Source organism: Eurosta solidaginis, chromosome 2 (genome assembly GCF_040869045.1).
Source record: "Eurosta solidaginis isolate ZX-2024a chromosome 2, ASM4086904v1, whole genome shotgun sequence".
In the NCBI taxonomy this organism is placed as follows: domain Eukaryota; kingdom Metazoa; phylum Arthropoda; class Insecta; order Diptera; family Tephritidae; genus Eurosta; species Eurosta solidaginis.
In genome coordinates, this window is record NC_090320.1 from 302643813 (window position 1) to 302665559 (window position 21747).

The 21747-nt window shown below is 33.6% G+C and overlaps 1 protein-coding gene across 6 annotated transcripts in view; it reads left to right on the top strand.

The window, feature by feature from the left end:
* LOC137241331 (ATP-binding cassette sub-family G member 1) overlaps positions 1–21747 on the top strand; it is a 103884-nt gene that overhangs the window by 23557 nt on the left and 58580 nt on the right. For 2 of the 6 annotated variants that reach the window (XM_067768813.1, XM_067768815.1), the window contains exon 1: positions 8985–9179. The exons of 1 other annotated variant lie outside the window; for it this stretch is intronic. The gene's annotated coding sequence lies outside the window, so the exon portion shown is untranslated. Of the gene's footprint in view, positions 1–8984; positions 9200–21747 lie in introns of those variants that run through there. 3 more of the 6 variants (XM_067768811.1, XM_067768814.1, XM_067768809.1) reach the window with 2 other exon arrangements.

The following is a 21747-nucleotide window of genomic DNA, read 5'->3' on the forward strand; positions in this document are numbered from 1 at the left end:
GTTACTTTTAAAAACATTTACAGAAATGCACATACGCATATCATATCACGCTGAAAGGTTGCTAAACATTTCTTTCGAAAATCTTTTAAAAGTCAAAACCATAGTACAGGTTTACAAGTATGATATGTATGAGAAGGAAACAATTCCTTTCTCTTTCTAACACATTGCAGTTTGACACTTCAGTCAGTGTCAAACTATTGTGGAACTCACTGAAACCTGCGTGGAACATGCTTTTGACACTGAACGAAGTGTCAAAATTACCGGGGTTGCTGTCGTGGAAAGCGATGCAGGGAAACAAAACAAGGAGCGGAATATCAGATATGGGTTGTTGCTGTGAATTTTTTTGAACGAATTTAGTATGAAAATGTACTGCACCTATATGGGTCCTACAGAAAATTATACAAAAGTCTTGAATTGGGGTATCTGAGGACGCGTAGTAATTCCAGTATTAAGAATACAAACACGGGTGCTAAGTTTTTCGACCCGTTCAATAGTTCTCCGCGAAAAACAGTTTGAAACCGAGGTCGGCTGCAATAACCCGTACAAAAATGTGGCAGACGCGTTTTGTTCTGTTATCAATAGTCCAAAGGCGAAAAAGTATTCGAATTATTACAAGTGAGGGAAAAACGCGTCAATCGTCCCCGGTAATAAAGTATCACAATTTGTTAATTAAAAGTGTCGAAAATATATGGATTTTAAGGAGAGATGTAATCAAGTGCTCGTTTGAAAGTAAATAAGGATATTTCTTTGTAATTTTACAATAAAAATTTTACACAGTTTTCGTTAGCAGCAACTACACTTTTCTTGGACCTAAGAAGTACAACAGTGTCAAATAGCATCCACACAAAAAACGAACAAGAACAAGCATTTTATCAGGTGAGCGTGGCTTTGTATGTGCGCGCTGCTACATATCCTACTTGTAGACCTGTACTATGCTCAAAACACTGTCCTTCCTTCCAGACTACCTATATCGTAAGCTTATTTTTCTGCAATCATCAAGATCAGTGATTCTTCTTACGCACATTAGATAGCGCACTCTAAAGTCTGAACGCCAATTCTTTGTTACTGTAATACGTCGTTGGAACCATCTATGGTTGGAACTCCCTACCTACAAGTCTCCGACTCTTAAGTTCTGCACTTCAAAAAAGAGATAACATCATTTTCTAATGACTCTTAAGTGGATCTCAACTTGTTGTTAAAATGTTCATTTCTAACTCCCTTTTCGTTTCTCTGTGTCTTCTTTGTTCTTTATTTGTTAAATACTATCTATCTGCAATCAGCCAATGGTTATTACCACTACTTTTGTCTTTTATTATTTATTTATTACTTTTCTTTAGTTTTAAGATTTAGATATACATACCTATATACATATTTACTTATTATTATTTTTATTTAATTGTAATTCATGTTTCTCTAAACACAATCATTTAAAAATTAATCAAAGTGCCATATGAAATGGCATATTGTTTTGTTTGCACTGAACCGTCTTAAGGGCCAATTAATGGTGACTTATAACCATAAAACCATAACCAGATAAAACAGCTGATCGAACCTACCTTATGGAAATCAATGTAATCGATTAATGGTGCCATAACGTAACGCTAACGCCATAACCATACCATAGCCAACCAATTGGTTTTTGGTTTCTCGCCAAATCCATAACCTAAAAATATTTGAGTTGGTGAATTTAAAAACTTTTTGTAGATTTTATTCATTGTTTTGGATAAGTTATGACTAAGATACTTATTTTTTGTGCGTTTTCTTCATTTTTATGAAATTTTCATGATTTTTAGGTTAAGGCACCATTAATCATCACATTGGAGATGTTTATGGATATGGGTATGGTTATGACTATGGCGTTAGGGTTAAGGAAGTTTCATTGGCCCTTCACTTACTTAATTGGCGCTTAACCGTTCAAACGATTATGGGCTTCCAACAAGGCGCACCAGTCGCTTCTTCGCTCCGCCAATTGGTCACGCAAAGGGAGTTTAAATTGTTTTCCACCTGATCCATCCAGCTGAGTGAGGGCCTGCCCTCTTCGTCTGCTTCCATAGGCGGGCTCCGATAAAAATATTTACTTGACAATATGTCAGTTAATCGAAATCAATGAAAATTTTCTTTTGACTTGAATCTGTTGAATTCGCCTAGTCATCACTTTTTATAGATTCGCCTTAATTGAATGCCTAATGGAGTGAAAAATCTAGTAGGTTTTGGTTAATGGCTCGGATTTTATTGTCAATGTAACAAATGACAGTAAAAATAATTGTTTTGAATAATTTACGAAAAATAGAAAAACACCAAATAATATTTAAATTTTATTTTTGCTGCATTTCGCAGTAAAAGACAATATGGCTTTTTAATAAATAGGCACATGTTTTGTTAGGTGCGACATCTATGAGTTGCTGCGCATGTATTTTATTTTGATTTCCTTAATAGTTAACGAGGAAACGGTTGCTATCCATGTTAAATATTTTTGTAAAAGCGTGATATTTTTGGGCAGATGCTGACAGATCTTCGCTTAATGAAGTGGCCCTGTATGAAAAGAAAAATTTAGTTTCTGTGTGCGTTTGGTATAAGCCTTTTCCACTTATTTTAAAATCACTTAGGCAAAATATTGCTAGTTTAATATGACCATAGCAAAGAATGCAAAACGATATAGCGATACATCAGGTCTTTCCTTTTAAGTTAACGTTACCGTGGCCGGGCATCAGTACGCTCCTTTCAAAGAGTTCCGCCATTTCAATCAGTAAAACGTTTTCCGTTGTTGGTAGATTTTCGGGGAAAAGATCTTTTTTTAGTGATTACCTTTCGATTACGATAAATCATTGATTGACGTCAACGAACTGTCACAACAAAATTAGATTGTTTGGTCTAGGTTAACTATTCCTGAATATACTTAAATGACGTTCCTGTGAATTGAAGCACTAGTTGCAATTTTACTAAATACTATAGTAAATCAGTCATATCGCATGTATACCTACATATGAATGAAATTTATCGTATGTATAATATTTATATGAAGGGGCTAGTTTGAAACATTGTGGATAAATACAAGTGTGTTGATTTCTTTCTGACAGGCACTCGCTTAAGTTGGTCAATTGGGGTTCCGTGCAGGGACAAAAGATTGAAACAGATTTATGTAGCCACAAAGGTGTTGCTCTTGTTCCAAAGCATTTTTATTTTATATCATGGCGAAAATTGTTCAGTTCAGGGTTATTGATTTTCATTAAAATTTTAATTTATTACATAAGGTTACTCCTTTAAATGTAAAAAGCATAGAAAACGTAGAGTCTTTCAAATTATTGTGAAAAACTTTTTAAACTCAATAACAAAGTATATCGGTAAACTATTTTCTAAGATTTTTGAATTTCTGTACCCAAGTTCATTACATTTGTGCGATACAAGAATCTGATAACAGAATTTTTAAATGAAAAACAATGTTATTGCAACAAAACGTATGTAATAGTCAAACTTTCATTCATTCATATTTTTGCCTGCTCCTATGGTTTGCTTCCACTCACAACACCGTTTTATTTGCGGGAGACTTTCACGGCAACAGAAATTAAGGCGGATTTACATATACGCTTTGGTTGTGTTGTATCGCTCTGACGCTTTGGCAGGTTCATAATATAAGAATGAGACTCCTTGCCAATCGACGAAAGAGTTTTCAACTTTTTGAGTCCCTTAACATTCAACAAACTTTGCTTAGCAAGATATAGGACCTGCCATAAATTTAACTCATCTGTTGGGCGAAGCATCGAAAGATCTACATAAACGCTTTGGTTGCGTGCCTACGCTTTGACAACACCATATGAAAAGCAATGAAACGCCTTGCGTTATCTTTGCTTTGAAGCGACCAAAACGTTTATATAATTTTTCCCTTAAGCATTTGTGTAAACAGCAATAGAAGTGGAATTTTTCCTGAAGGAAACATGTTACACGTGTGGCGCTTTATATCTAGTCTATCTAGACTTTTTTGACTCTAAAGCTCCCATTACTGATACTTAGCATAGACTTGACTTGACTTGACTTGGCAATTTAGCCACGATTATACTCCACTTGGCGCATACAACCTGACATCATAATCAGCGTTGAAATTTATTTTTAAATAATTGTCAATTTGTATGACAAAATGTCAAAATGAAATGGAAACAAACAAATGGCATCTCAAAATGTAAACGTCACTTTGAACTTACATAGAAAATCAAAATTCAACAGACTTCTAAGTCAAGTTAAGTGTTGCTAAATTTTGAGTAATCAGTAAAATGCAATGTTCATTTAACAGAACTGTAAGTGACAGTTCTCAAACCAAGTCAAGTCTATGCTAAGTATCAGTAATGGGCCCCTAATTTTAATAAATTTTGCTTACCGTATGTCCGCATTGTTGGAGGCTACAAATCTATTATTATTTTTATTTCCGCGGATATATATGCAACTATTTCATCTGTAAATACTACAAAGTTTTATTAAACTATCAAATTCAACTCAGCTTGAAATACTCTTACTTACCTGAGATTTGCATCAGGTGGGCGAGGCTGTTTGTAATTTTGACGCTTATCACTTAGTTGACACACTTCGTATTGTACACAATGGTTTGAAAGACGGAAATCTCCACCATTTTCAGTTTCGAGTAAAGAAAAGAAGTGATAAGAAATATAGTAAAACCAACTAAATTCTCAATGGTTTTTGGATAATAAGTAAGAATGTATGGAGGCTTATACAAATGAAACGAATTTTTCACCAATAGTTTCTTCTAAATATCTAGATTTGAAACTTATATATAAAGCCATTTGGAAATTTGTGTTACTAATATTAGAAATTTGTCATAGAAAAACTGAAACCAACTCTCGTAGTACCATACTTATACTTTACCATAGTAAACTTGCACCTGTTTTTTCGTATTAAAGTTTGATCGAATTGCAATATTGCCTTGTTTTCGGTTGAAACAATAAGGACTCTGTAGAAAAAAATCGTTCCAGACTTTTATACTGTACTTAAAAAATTAAGGTCGGACTTAAGATTTATTTTAGGACTTTTAAATCAAATTCCGGAAAAAATTTTTCCGAAGGACTCTTTTATAAAAGGAATAAGAGTTCAGGTCCCTGAAAAACCTCGATACAAAATAAGGCTCACCCTATTTTAAACAATAAGCATTCTAATTTCTTTGATTGTGACACTCGTGTATTATGAATGGATGAGCGCGTTAGAATCAATTTGACTCCGAGAGCGATAAAAAGAAATAAAAAGTTTTCAAGAAACAACATAAACCGGAGAAAAAAGCAGAAAGTATACAATAAAAAGCAATAAAAAAGTCGCCAAATATATATGCATTAGAGCGGGTCAAATTGTTTTTTTTCATCAGGAGTATAGCAAAAACGTAATCTACAGATGATTTAAGAAAAATTGCTGAAGACACCATAGCTCTAAGTCCGATTCGAGGTTCCGATTTTTGCAAAATAGATATTTTGCCATATGAATGTAGGGTTTAGCCAAAAAATCTTCATAGCTTCTGATAGAATTATAGGAAAAATATATTGGGCTTCGTTTAAATGTATTTTCGGTGCATTTCAGAATCTGTATTAATATCTATAGTGTTTTTGATATTCAGTAGAGATATCAGGCTTAAATTATGAGAACTTTTAATTAATATATTATAATTTCTAACAAATTTCTTATGGACATTTTTTTACAGCTAAAATAAGTTCAGAACATTTCCATCAACATTCACTCAGACAGTTTTTCTTTTTTCGAATTCGTTTAGTAGAAAAAAATTTTCAAAAAAGAACCTATTTTTTCAAGTAATAAGCAAACAAATATAATTTTTATAATTTTAATGTAATTTATTTAAAAAAAATTTTTTTAGTTAGAGTTGACCATTTTAACATATTTTTCAAAATAAAAGTAATGTTATGTTATTATTTTTTAAAATCTTTGTTGCTCTTCATTCGTGGTTGTTTTTTACGACTTTCTGCTGTAAAAGCCATAACACCTTCACGTTTTCTTTCTATAACACGTTTGGAAACAGATGTTAACAACTGTACATTCTCGATGGCGAACCAAAGCAAGCATGGTCATACGTCAACAACTAATACACCATCGGAAATTTTGAAAACTCTAGCAGTTTATATTATTAGAATATTATTCTAAGTAAACAAATTATTTTTAAATAAATTACATTAAACTTGTAAAAATTGTGTTTTTTTGCTTATTACTTGAAAATATAGTTTTTTTTTTTGAAAATTTGTTTCTACTAAAACGAATTCGAAAAAAGAAAAATTGTCTGAATGAAAGTTGTTGGAAATGTTCTGAGCTTATTTTAGCTGTAAAGAAAAAAAGGTTCCATAAGAAATTTGTTAAAAATGATAATATATTAGTTAAAAGGTTATTTTAGGCTAATTTATCATATCTTAAGCGTGATATCTCTACTAAATTTGAAAAACATTATCTATATATTAATACGCTAACAAAATTTCCATACAATAGGAAATAGGCATAGGCATATGCCTATTTTTGTTAACAAATATTACTCTATTTGTTTATAATTAATACAAAAAGTTTTTTGTAAATTCGAAAATCTGTGCAACTATCGAAATTGCCATCTGTAGGACGCATTATGTTCACAAATCCCCCTGAGTACATAGCTCCAAATTCTCAATTGTAGCGTTCCTCAAATGTTTCATCTCTACATATGTATATATTTGTACACGCCAAACGGTGAGAGAACTACTGCTTCGCTCATTTTCTGTTGAAATAAAATATTGTTTCCCATTGTTGCCAATTACCTATATTGGTCTGTACAAAAATCCTTAAAAAATTGTTCTAAAATAATTGTTAGCGCACAAAAAAACTTTAAAGAGAAGTAATAACTTAACCGGCCTATTTTTTTGGACAAATTTTACTTACACGTAAAAGCATAGGTCTTTATTTAACAGATTCTTTGTTTTTCATTTTAGGCGCTTTAAAAAAAATGAAATCAGAAATAATGAGTCAACTTTTGTTCAATCTCACTAAATTTATTTATTAAGTGCAAATTTGACCCAAATGTTTTTTGCATTTCCAGATTTTATGCTCATTTTAGATATGGCACGTCTTATAGTGAACAAAAAATAAATAAATTTGCTACAAAGATATTGCATTAAAATTTGTATATTGTCTTTTATGCTAATTTATTTTAATATTTCTTATTTTATTTTATTATATTATCTTTTATCACGTTGTATATTAAATTTGCTACAAGTTATTACATTAAAATTTGTATATTGTCTTTTATGCTAATTGATTTTGATATTTCTTATTTTATTTTATTATATTATCTTTTATCGCGTTGTATATTAAATTTGCTACAAAGATATTACATTAAAATTTGTATATTGTCTTTTATGCTAATTTATTTTTATATTTTTATTTTATTTTTTATGAAGGTATCTTCTATTCTATTCGAAATTTTCGTTTTCGTTTACATATTACATATGTATTTATAATTAATTTAATTAATTATAATTTAATTTAATTAATTATAAATACATATGTAATAGTAAAGCGCCAATTGCATACCTAACCGGTGGTGTGAAATAGGTTAAATTCCTTTAGCACATTTCTTCGTTCTTAACTAAAAATTCGTATTTTTTGAATTATGACCCTATTGAAGTAAATGGGCGATATATGTATATGTAGTTTATATTGGTGATATAGGCCTACTGGGGAACCGAGCATCGAAAACTAACTTCGGTAGCGCGTCAACGGCGTATCTCCCGGATGGTGTGGAAAAAGCAAATTTTCAATTCAATTTCAAGTAATTTCACCACAATTCTATGTAAATTTCATTTGATTTTACATATTTGTTATATTTTTTTTAAGGAGCTCCATACCAAAACTTATAATTACATTTGAAAAGTTTGTAGAAAATTTAAGAAAATACAATCAAAGATTATAACGTCTTAGATCAAATTCAAAATTTTAATGAGAACTTTAAGTAAGATAGATCAGTTTGCTATATTTCCACCCACTGCTCAACTATTAACGCATTATTGCACTACCCCAACACTGGATGCATAGAGTGAGTTGAAAAAAATACAAGTTGGTCGAATTTCGACCACGGGCGATAGTAGCAGATATTAATACAGATTCTGAAATGCACGTAAAATACATTTAAACGAAGCCAAATATGATATTTTTCCTATAATTATATCAGAAGCTATGAAGATTTCTTGGCCAAACCCTACATTCATATAGCAAAATATCTATTTTCCAAAAATCGGGACCTCGAAATCGGACTTAGAGCTATGGTGTCTCCAGCAATTTTTCTTAGAATCATGTGTAGATTACGTTTTTTTGCTCCTGATGAAAAAAAAATGTGACCCGCTCTAACATGCATACATAGTATACACAATAGAGGTTTTGCTCTTTACGCGAATTGCATGGTGACTATTCCTACACTTATGATCAAAATAATAGTACGAATGTATAACATTACCACACTTGGATTTAAGGTGATGTTAGTCTTACATGACCTACCAATGACTTGCCTTTCTTTGGCAACATAGCCAATCACTTTAGTGGGCGCATACAATCTGACGTCGCGACGCGTCGTCTCCAGGGCCTCAAATAGCAGTGCGTTAAAAAAATGCGGTTTCACAGCTTTCGAAAGGCAGCTGTCAAAATGAATATTTGTTTTTTAATTTAGTGATCCAGATAACTATTAGATTGAACCGGCCGGCCCATGAGGACCTCGCATAGACTGAATGAGGCCGTAGTGTTCCAGATAACTATTAGAATCACAACCTTCGAAATAAATTGTCCCATTTCACTTTTTACTCAGTTATAAGCAAGATTGCTGGAAGTTTTGCGAAATTTAAATAAAATGATAAAGTTTTGCGCTACACTGTTTGCAAAAATAGATATACGAATGGTATGTACGTGTGCAAATACTTTGATGTGTTCATCAATCCTAAGTACCAATTCAGTAGTTAGTTTCTTTAGGCCGCTTCGTGTGGCAGCAACAGTAGAGACGCACTTGTGGGCGATTCATTTCGTTTTCAAAAACAACTTTTCTACGGTTTTACGAGCGCTACTTAAATTACTTTTAATAATGAGTAATTAATCAGTGTAACATACCTACTTAGTGATGCAAGTGTAAAACAGTAATATTTTTGAAGCTGAACTGGTGTTTTATTAAGTAGGTGCGAATGTGCCGAATAAAGTACATATGTATTTTATAATTTTGAATGCACGAAACAAAAATTACTAAATTCCATATTTGCTGATAGCAAAGTATTTTATGCTCTTGTACCAATTTGTGTAATTTTTTAGATAATAAATGGAAGAAGCAAGGGAGTGTAAGTTGTTGTAATCGAACTTTTATATACTCAGTTGTTAGCTTCTATTGCAATGTTTTTTTGACACCCCTGGTCTGGGTTGCCAGTAGTTGGTTAAGCTAAACTAACTTTGCTTTAACTCTAGCCAAATTTAAGCTCCAGTGAAACTAGAGGGCAGCCTTTCAGTCACAAGGGCATAGCAAAGTTGACATATTCATAACCTTATTTTTACTTATTCATATCAATTGGCACCGGTTATTGGTGCCTTAACCTAAAATAGGTGTGTGACAAATTCATAAGAAAGAAGAAAATGCAAAATATGAATGAATTCCACAAATAATAAGTCACTTGGTCAAAACGTATCCAGAACTATAAGTAAAATATCCAAAAAGTTATAAATTAACCAACTGAAATATTTATACATACATAAGTTATGGATATGGCGAAAATCCAAAAACCAATTGGTTGGTATGGTATGGTTATGGCTGGGGCGTTATGGTATGGCACCGTTGACTAATTACATTGATTTCTATAAGGTTGTTTGGATCAGGTGTTTTATATAGATTTGGATATGGATATGCCAACTTTGTCAGGGCGTGCAGTTTAAGGCCGCCTTCGAGGTAATATTTTTTGTACGGCTGCACTGGTTTTTCATTATCTAAATAATTTATTGATGCAACAACAGCAGGCTTTTTTTTATAACATATTTGACGCCATTGCTCAGAAAAAACGCTGTTATCAGATAGGTAAAAAGTATAAATTAAAATATTTGTGCATAAATAAGCTAATTAGTTTAGCTCAGCATTACAATGATCACTTCGTCAGCTGTAACTTTTGAATGTGTTTAATTTAATATTTTGCAATCGAAACAAACAAAAACGCGAATAGGTTAACTAGGAGTTTAACCCTGCCAGATTGGCTGCTTAAGCTCAGTTTAAACTTCAGTTTAAGTTGATTGAAAAACTGCATAACTAGTTTAGGCGTAATTTAACTGGCAAACGGAATTGAATTTTTACCGTAAAACCGAGGCTTATTGTTATTAAAAGTGGAAAACAGACTTTCTTTAATTTTTCCAAAATATTATATAAGTATGTAGATAAAAAGTGGGCGTAGTTATCGTCTGATTTTGTTCATTCTAAATAGCGATATGCCTTCTAGAATACCTCCAGATGGTGTGGAACTATTTCAATGATTTGTGCATCGGTAATTGGCACGGATTTCCTATATAAAAATTTTTCTGCCGCCAGGTTTTGCATTGGCACCAATCGCAGTCAAATGCTGGAATGAATATTGTTATATGGAAATTATCACAAAAAATTAAAAAAAAAGCGTGTACATTTCGACAGAGACAATAGAAATACCAACAGTTCCACAACTGGTTCAGTATAGTCATAGTCCATAGAGCATCTCGATAGAATTTTCTATATAGGCAGATTATAAAAGAATCTAGCTAGATTCCTTTTTGCATTATACATATGTATGTGAACTATATAAAAATGTGTGTTATTTATCTCCTTGCATTTACCTAATTATTTTAGAACAAATCCACTTCATCTTCGTATGAATAAAGAAAAACTCGCTTAAATTTTGTGAGTTAATACATATTTGTGCAACTGGTTGATTTTAATAGCCGTCCACCCATAATTGGAGGCAAAAAAAGCCTTAAATCTAATCCTCTAACGTTGTTGCTTTTTTTTGTCATTTACTGTGGGCCATTCAATTTTACACCACACCGTGCTTTAGTTTTCAAAATTTTTACTATTTTATTTTTTGTGTATTAGTTTCTACGCCTCTTTCTGTATTCATGCCGGGTTTTGTTTACATTCGTAATTTAGATTTTAGCGTGCGCCAAACAAGTTAATTTTATTTTATGAGCTTTTTCATGTTTTATTTATTTATCTATTTACGTACATACATATGTATATTGTGGCTGAGCAACAAGTTCAAGGAAATTACAACATTCAACTTATGCGGTGCACACAATCTAGCTGGTTTTTGTATTTGTATTTGTTAGGGAGGGTCGCTTTTTCCCTAAGAACAGTATGGTTTTAAAATTTATTTTGTTATTAAAACGAGAACTGCTAGCGAGTGAAACCTTTACTTCATTGTACTAAAACTTAATGATCTATAAAACTGCATACCTAAAATAAAAGAATAAGAAAATTGGTAAAATAAATTACAAAGCCCAACAAGAATCTTTTTCGTCTGAATTAAGCGGGGATTGCCCTCATTGCTTTTAAATGTATGAAAACATTTACTTGAATCAATTTTTAATTTATAATTTATTTAATAATTTGAGAAAAATTTAAAGAACGTGACAACTGTGGCCTTGTCCGTACCATGATACAAAAAATGGAGGTAGTTACATTTAGTGAGACGTTAGCCACTTGACTTTTGCGGGGACTATGACAAGCTACCAAACCCAAGCTACCAGATTGAAAAATTTTACGAATTTTTCTAATTTTCATGGATTTCATATTAACGGATACGACTAAATTACTTTCTTAGTTATTTTAAATACAAAAGAAACAAAATTAGCCGCATGCGTTGGAAATATTTTAATACGAAGTATCACCCTAGAAAAGAAGGTTTTTAATAAGTTTTTCGAGCTCCCGAAAATTGTTGTGGTGGATGAAACATTGATCGAAGTATACAAAGCAAAGAAATATAGCCTTTTTGAGTGTCCGTACGTTTGCTCAGAACATGTTGACAAAACATAAACGTTTGTCAATTGGTTGCCCAAAAGAGATCCTTAAAAACCGAAACCGCAATTTCTAAAGAGTTTAGCATACTTAAATGCAATTTTTATGAAATTGAATGGTGATAAATTGGCTACAAATCTACATGCCCCGTAGCTCTGCAGGTTACCATTAGTTATGAGAGTTCTTTTGCCCGTTGTACCAGGGGTCACCTTGGGGCAAGCCCCGCCTATACAGATTGACATGGATTTGGCGTCCCACAAACGTAACAAATTAAATACCTACCACTCACTGCAGAATTTGGAGGTACACTTGCTCTCAACATGCCTTGAGAAATATCCACTCTAGAGCCATGATAATAGGGTCATGCTAGAACAACAGGAATTTTCGTGGATTTTTTTCTGTCTAGGGGTCAAGCTGCCATAAAGATATGAGTCATTAAACACAATTTCGCCTTAAACAGTAACGGTTTGGCAAGCTTCTAACAAAACAACAAACATGAAATTTCAAAAATCCCCAAATACGTCAAAAATTTGTGAGTTGAACTACCTTCCTTTTTATACCATGGTCCGTACTGATGTCACGTTGTTTAAATTTTTTCCAAATTATTAAAAGAATATTTTTCTTAAAAATCCTGGGATTGAAGTCGGTTTTAGATATATATGTAATACTCCTATATTGCTAATAGAAAATGCTCGCAATGTGTTTTTAATTCGAAATGAAAACACAGCCTAATAATTTGATTGTAGCAGCATAAGTGTGACAAGAAAAAATTTAAATTTAGGTACATTCGATTATTGAATACAAAAACAAAAACGTTTAAACAGCAATATATCGGCACTCTGATGTTTGGGAATGTACCTAGATTTTTGTAGCAATATAGAAGTATTACATACATATATGGTTTTAGACCAGTAATGTCTTAAACAAATTAGCTCAAAATAGTTCATAGAGCATTTTTCGCGTATGTGACGTTTTCGTGTTTTCGATGACATTAAAAGCAAACTGCCCCAATATAAATAATTGAAATACTCTCAATAAACAATGCTAAATCAACATATACAAAAATAGATCAAAACCTTTCTCAATCGCTTTAGGCAGCTCGAATACTCAAGAGAAAATTACATTCGATTATATTCCGTTCTGGTCACATTTAATATTTAGTGCTTCTGTCATCGACATCGATGGCTACTTCAACTGTTTCTACTGTACCCTCCATAAAAAGGAACCAGGTTTCCCACAACCCCTCTACGGAATCGGATCCGCCGGCTAATAGATTGATTACTGCCCCCATTAAAAAGTCGATTTTCGTGTCCAGATTCGAGAGAGACACTACAGAAGAGGACCTGAAGTCATACATCATAAATAAACTTAAATCTGAAAATGTGACTATTCGTAAATTTAATTTTAATTATCCTAGAAACATTTCGTCCATTTTAAATAATTCATTTTGGCTGCCCGGTGCTTTTGTACGTGAATTTAAACATAGACGTAACGTAAATATTCCTAATCTTGCTACCGTTCCTCTTAACAATACTGCAGCAAAAAACTAAATATTAAATCTTTCCTTCATATATTTTATCAAAATGTAAGAGGTCTAAACACTAAACTAACTGATCTGTACTTGAAATCATTTAACTGTAATTACAATATCATAGCTCTTACTGAAACTTGGCTAAAGCCTCATATTTTTAATTCGGAGGTTCTTTGCAATGATTACCAAATATATAGAAATGACCGCTTGAAGAGTTGGATGTGGAGTATTGCTCGCGGTACATTCTTCTATAACTTCTGCTGAGGTTAATCTACCTGTTATAGAAGCAACGGAATTTAAGTGCATTAGAATCCAGCTGGGAATAGGTTTCATCTATATTGCCATTTGCTATATCCCCCCATCTTCTGATCCCTCGGTGTACATGAATTATATTTCGTTGCTGAAGGCTATCAACTCAATGATGAAACCTATTGATTCTATAATTGTCTTGGGTGACTTTAATCTTCCGCATGTTTCATGGACCACATCTGACCATGATATTGTGCCTGTTTCCTCCAAATTGTCCAGCAACGACTTTTTAGCCGAAATAACTGGCCTTTGCTTTAGACAGATAAATATAGTTCCAAACATGTCCGGGAGGGTTCTTGATTTGGTATTTGTTGATGATGCATCAAAATTCACTCTTGGGAGGAGTGAACCTCTTACTGTACCTGAAGACCCTTACCATCCTTCCCTGGAAATAGTTTACGAATTGAAAAAAAGTTCTCGGAGTTGCATTACCACTGTATACGACTCTAGTTTTAGATTTGAATTCGCGAAGACTAATTTTAATAAACTTAACCAAATTTTATCTACAGTAGTTTGGCCCAAATACCGTGCAGATATTAACAAAAGCGTTTCGGACTTCAATACCATCATTCACGCTATTCTGGAAAGACACGTACCTAAGCGTAAACGTGTTTCCACTGTACTAGTCCAAATATGGTTTACCAAAGAGCTGAAATCTTTAAAAAATAAAAAATCGCGTTCCTTCAAGCTGAAAGCTTTCTATGACTTCGTAAACTTTAAACGTAGGGTTAAAGGGTTTCCTTCTGATATGAAATACCGCGATGATTCCTCTAGCGACGATCAAGATATTGCCAACTTCTTTACACAATTTTTCAATTCCAACTATTCCCCTGAATTAATTTCCTTGTCTAATGAATACCCGTATCAACTTAAATCAGTTAACGCAATTAATATTCCAGCAATATCTTCTGAGGAGGTTTTTTCACATTTAACGTCTTTGAAGGAATCTTACAAATACGGTCCTGACCTTATTCCCACATGTTTTCTTAAAAAATGCGCTGAACATATTTATCAGCCCCTAACTGACTTAATCAATATGTCCCTAAAACATGGAGTTTTTCCTGCTGCTTGGAAGGAATCTTTTCTTATACCCCTTCATAAAAACGGCAGTAGTTCATGTGTAGAAAATTATGGAGGAATTGCAAAATTGTCTGCCATCCCAAAGTTATTTGAAGCCATTGTTACTAATCAGCTAACATTTTCCATTTCTACGCTGATTACAGATTCACAGCACGGGTTCTGTAAAGCCAAATCTACCATTACCAACCTACTTGAATTCACAGCTCATGTTTCTAATGGATTTAGATAAAATCTTCACACCGATGTTATATACACTGGTTTCAGTAAAGCATTTCATAAAGTTTCCCACTCCTTATTTATCCACAAGATTCATCGGCTTGGCTTCCAACTTGGTCTCACCCAGTGGATCTCTTCGTATCTCTGCGGTAGAACGCAAAAAGGAATTTTTAAAAATACTCTTTCAAATGTTATTAATGTTCCCTCTGGCGTCCCACAGGGCAGTCATCTCGGTCCAATTATGTTCTTGCTATTTATTAATGATATCTGTACCACAATAAAAATCCAAAATTTTAATGTATGCTGATGATGTAAAACTTTTTAGATCCTATGCGTCTATTGATGAACGTCCCTTGCTTCAAGTGGATTTAAACTGCTTAGTTGGTTGGTGCAACGCAAACTCAATGCCGCTGAACCTCAATAAATGTAAATTCATGTGCCTCTCTCGAAGATCTTTACCAGCAGTCTCTTACGTAATTAATAATTTTTGTCTTGCATCAGTAAATTATTTTGTTGACTTGGGATTACGATGGATGCTAAACTTAGTTTCAACCTTCATTTTATGGCTACTGTCAATAAGGCTAGAGGTGCTCTATCATTCGTGAAACGATGGTCTAAAGAATTTAGTGACCCTTAACTAAAGCCCTTTTTACCACATTAGTTAGACCGATACTAGAATACGGATCAATAGTCTGGAATCCGCAATATCAAGTTCATGCAGATAGACTATAGTCAAAACAGAAGCAATTTTTACTTTTTTTTTTAAGGAATTTTCATTGGGACTCTGGGTATAATCTTCCACCTTATACTAGTCTGTTAAAGCTTCGCAATCTTCCAACTCTCGCAAGTCGTAGAGAGATGCTAGGCGTATTATTCATGGCTAAACTACTGAATGGACTGATTTCTAGCCCCTTTCTTTTGAACGAAGTAAACTTCAATGCCCCATCACGAGCATCAAGACATTACAAACCTCTTCTTTTGAGGCAGTGCAGAACTAATTTCGAATTAAATGAACTTTTTCGGTGTTTGTGACTTGATTTTAACTCTCATTCGAACTCGTTTGATATAAGAGATTCACTTTTTACTATAAAGAAAACTGTCCTATCCTATCTTAACTCGTAACAAAATAAAAAAAAAATGTTTATATAAAATGTTCACTTATTTAACAATGTAGTATATGTATTATTTCCAACTGTTATGTGTAATACTCAGCTGATGATATTTATTCTGTAGCTGAGCAGTTTTAGATCTCAACGCTTAACAAACCTCCGCCTATGAACAATTCGGCAAAAACAAAATCCGTGCGTCATGCGGATGCGCCCCTCGTGTCGGTTGGGCGGGCTTTGGGGGGTATTTATCCGTTGGGTTTATTATTGTTATTATTATTATTGTAGTCCTTCAGTCTTTGAGATAGCTTAATCACATTTGGTAATTGGGTATATTTTTATGTCTGATTAGACGTTTGTTCTAACCGACAGGACCACACAACCGATTGTCCAGATAAGAGGGTTTTCGTAATACTTTTCTCATTTCAACATTTCAACAGCTAGAAGCTTACGTTCATAGCAGAGATTGTTCCTTGAAAAATCATCAAGATCGACGTCCTCCTTATAATACATATATGTGTTTCCAAGGCAAAACAAACAAGGTAAAAGTGACACCTGAAATATTTTGTTGTTGTAGGAGTTCTTACTCCAAAAAAGGCTAAACGAGCGCATTAACCCTTTCTGGGATTACTATAAATTTTGGGTCGTCCAAAAATCATTTGATAAAGCCGCAAAAGGCATTAATATAAATTCTTTGGGCTTCTTCTGGTTGAGAACCAGAATTATTTGGGCGAATAATCTCAGAAATAGTTGTAACGTAGAATATCTCCTGCCTATTACTGCAACTTTGAGATGATTAGAAATAAAGTAATTTCTAAATAAAAAATTTTAATTAAAAGTAAATTCTTCCGACAAACGACGTTTCTGCATATTTTCCCCACAAGCCAACAGTTTTCACAGCATAGCTCTATTCGAAGGTGAATTTGTTACAATTTATGTTCAAGGTATAACGGATAAGAAAACGCTCGATGATCTCCAGGATGGCGGGCGTTCATATTCACAGACCCAAAAGTTCCAGGGGCTAGACAAAATTGTTCCCGCTGCAGTAACAGCAACTCGAAACTGTTTGCGCTGACTATTGATCCTACCACTAGAATAGTGGACAAATGCCACAGAACATAAGCGCACTTGTCTGTCAGCAAAAATAGCACTAATAGCATCCAATCAATAGCACTAAAACCTTGAAAGGTCAATCTGCCGGAGGCTATCCACACTTGACGCTCTACTTTGATGAGCTCGATGTAGGCGGCAGTTCATTCCGCGCTCCTAGAATGGATACACATACGTTATTAGTTTTTGCTATATTTCAATAATTAATGCTATTATTTGAGTCGATACATAACAAAACTGCCTAAGTCCGCATATAGTATTTGTCGAGATATTTATTGCGGTATATACTGACCGGACAAATCTCAATCATATTGAAATAAACAAATATAACCAAGTTATATGCTTTTGGATGTACGATCGGTTCTTTAGGAATTATTTGTATCCAATTATGTAGGCTAATCCGATCTAATATGTCTTTTAATGCGAATAAAACATGTAAATTCCACTGTTTCAACCCAACGTTTCGCTAATGGTTATTAGCTTCTTCAGGGGTATATACAATTTATTTAATAAAATTGCTGTTTCCCGGAATCGTTACATTTCTTTACAAACATAAATATCACAATTAAATATTAAAATATTTAGTGTTAAACTAATTTTACTTTATGTACCATCTTGTGTGGTAGCATTGTCAATGAGTATTGATTAAAAAATGTATTCTAGTTTAGCCATTTTTTTTTTCAAAGCTGACTAATTCCTACCTTAACTTTAAATCAAAATTACTTAAGCCCATTTCAGCCAATCGTAGAGCGCTATGCTATTGTATTTTGTGACATAATTTAAAAATTTTTTAGAGCTGAATGGTTAAAAAGTGTGTGTGTTTAAAGAAAAATGGCAAAAAGGAAGAGAATATTAATCCGTACCTTTGACGCAAGAACTCCTACAGAGAAGAGGAAATTGTCAAGTTCACTGCTACTTTGTTTAATACATTTTGTGTATTTCTTATACAACTGATTTGCAGATATTACGCATTGTTGAACTTTGGTCAGACAGAACGCCGCAACCGGTGTTTGGCGCCAAGCCTAGTTCATGGTTCAACTATATACAGGTTGGCTCATCTGTAAAGCAACAAAATATGTCTGTTCAAATTGTCAAAATCTGTGTATTGGTGTTGGTGCGAATGGTATGGAATGGAAACATAAAACTTAGCAGTTTTTGTATGTGTAAGTAAAATGTTGCCAATGTGTTGGTTTCATTTTGAGTTTGCCATCTCCTTTTGACAATCCCTTCGACCATGCAATGACATAAATAAAATCAGCTGATGAGATGAGCCAACCTGTACATAATTGAACCATGGCCTAGTTGTAGTATACATTAATAATCCAACTTTTTGAAAAATAAAAAAAAACAAGTAAGGAAGGCTAAGTTCGGGTTTAACCGAACATTACATACTCAGCTGAGAGCTTTGGAGACAAAATAAGGGAAAATTACCATGTAGGAAAATGAACCTAGGGTAACCCTGGAATGTGTTTGTATGACATGGGTATCAAATGGAAGGTATTAAAGAGTTTTTTAAAACGGAGTGGGCCTTAGTTCTATAGGTGGACGCCTTTTCGAGATATCGATAAAGGTGGACCAGGGGTTACTCTAGAATTTGTTTGTACGATATGGGTATCAAATGAAAGGTGTTAATTAGTATTTTAAAAGGGAGTGGGTCTTAGTTCTATAGGTGGACGCCTTTTCGAGATATCGCCATAAAGGTGGACCAGGGGTGACTCTAGAATGTGTTTGTACGATATGGGAATCAAGTGAAAGGTGGTAGTGAGTATTTTAAAAGGGCGTGGGCCTTAGTTCTAAAGGTGGACGCCTTTTCGTGATATCGCCATAAAGGTGGACCAGGGGTGACTTTAGAATTTGTTTGTACGATATGGGTACCAAATGAAAGGTGTTAATGAGTATTTTAAAAGGATTACCGTTATGCGAACAAAATTAAGCTGGAGACATTGGTGCTTTATCGGTAACCGTATCGGTAACCTTATAACAGCTGATTCGACCAATCTTATGAGAATCAATGCAATCGATTATTGGTGCCGCTAAGGTCGTAACCGTATCGTAGCCAACCAATTGTGTTTTGGTTTACCGTCGTAACGATAAACAGCTGATTACGTTAGGGATACGGATACAGCGATACGACATACGGCACCAATGACTCCGGCTTTAATAGGGGGACTCATGTAACCGTATAAATGCCTTATAAAGTGTGTAAACGTATAAATTTATCTAATTTACGCACGAGCTGTCAAATTTTGTATGAAAAATCATTTACACAGTTTGTATAAATTTACGCGCACATTTCATTAGGGGGACTCATGATAGCATATAAACTTATAAGGTGTAAAATTATATCCATTTACACACGCGGTTATATGAACGCACCTAGTAATACTCTTGATAAACTTGATTGTTTTTCAGCTGTATTATTTCCAAAAAAACTTTTTTGATTGTTATACAAATTAAAAAATACCAGGATTAAGTGAAAAATCAAAACTAAAACGCCTATAAAACTAAAACGCCTTTACTTGCTGATGTTGGAGATTTTTGATGAAAATGCCGTCTGTAATGTCTGCAAGGTTGCATTCCTTTGAGTTTACCGCGTTTACACAATGAAATGTGCGCGTAAATTTATACAAATTGTGTAAATGATTTTTCATACAAAATTTGACAGCTCCTGCGTAAACTAGATAAATTTATACGTTTACACATTATATAAGGCATTTATACGGTTACATGAGTCCCCCTATTGTGTAAACGCGGTAAACTCAAAGGAATGCAACCTTGCAGACATTACAGCAGGCATTTTCATCAGAAATCTCCAACGTCAGCAAGTAAATGCGTTTTAGTTTTGATTTTTCACTTAATCTTGGCAATTTTTAATCTGTATAACATCAAAAAAAATTTTGTTCGGCAATAATACAGCTGATAAACAATCAAGTTTATCAAGAGTATTACTAGGTGCGTTCATATAACAGCGTGTGTAAATGGATATAATTTTACACCTTATAAGTTTATATGCTTTCATGATTCCCCCTAGCTCTGCTCAGCTAAGTATAATGAATGACTAAGAGATCCCATTCGCCTTAAAATGTCGAAATATTCAAATAATAACTGTAAATTGTTCGGTGATATCTACATACATATATTATAACCTTTCACAGGATCGAGAAGCACCAACAATAACAAACATATTATACATTTGATAACACGTGCTTGTTTTATGTTCATTAGGGTCCATTTTTAATTAATTTTTGTTATTAAATAAAATCGTATGATGATTGTATTTTGTTATCAGCGCTATTAGCTTACAATGTACTGCATTGTAGCACAACGCAAAAAAAAAGTTAAGGCAAAAACAAACGTTTATTTTTATTTACAGACCAATTCTAAATATTCTCGCGGAATTTTGTTCTCGCGGATTTTTCTATTCCCGCGGAAAAATTCCTCCAATTCTTTTCTCCTAGGGAGAAGAAAAATTGGGGAATAGGAATTTTGAATTTTCGAAGTCAGCTGTTTTGTCAATTGAAATTTCCTTGAGCATTTCTTATTTTGTTTAAAAAATTGAAAATTTTAATTATTGTTGCGAATTTGTTTGAAATTAAGAAATAACGTATAAACAATGCACATTATTGCATTTCATGTGGTATTCACTGAAATGAGTAATGAATTGATGCCACAGCAACATCAACAGAGGAGTTGCCTGCTTTCATTCTGCAAAGCAATTTTCTGGCGGCCACGTCGAGTTGAGTTCGCCTTTCGCCATATGCCAAAATCTGGCCTTAAGCCTTCTTAAAAAATCCTTGCGCAATTTCTGGATGGCTGCATCAAATATACAAAGAGCTCTTCCGTTGCTTATGATATACTTTTCGACTTAAAATAAAGAATAGTGTGGTTGTTGTTGTTGTTGTATTAACAGTGAGAATATTGTGGTAGAATGTAAATACATATTTTAGCACAAATTTTTACAAATAAGTGTTCTTTCTTAAAAGAACGAATTTCCTTTAACTATTTTGATGCATTCCCTTTAATTTAACTAGTGAAAAAACTCCTATGAAATGGCAAAGAAATCTCCCTCTCCGTCACATTCATAATACCTACTTTTCTCCCATAACCGGTTTCCTCTTTTTCGAACATTGTTCAGAATAGGAAGAAAGGGAGAAGTGAAAAAACTCACAAGGAATTTTTATTTAGAATACGAGGAATGGGAGAAGGGAAAAAACTCGCACGGAATTTTCGTTTAGAAATGGGCTGTTAGCGTTTTTTTCCAAATTTCATCGGTTTCTGGAAATTTTACTTCTTTTGCTTCTATGGCCCGGTTTTTCAGTGCGAGCCTTAACTCCAGTTGAATTTGACTAGAGGTTAAGCCTGCCACTTAGGCCGCAAAG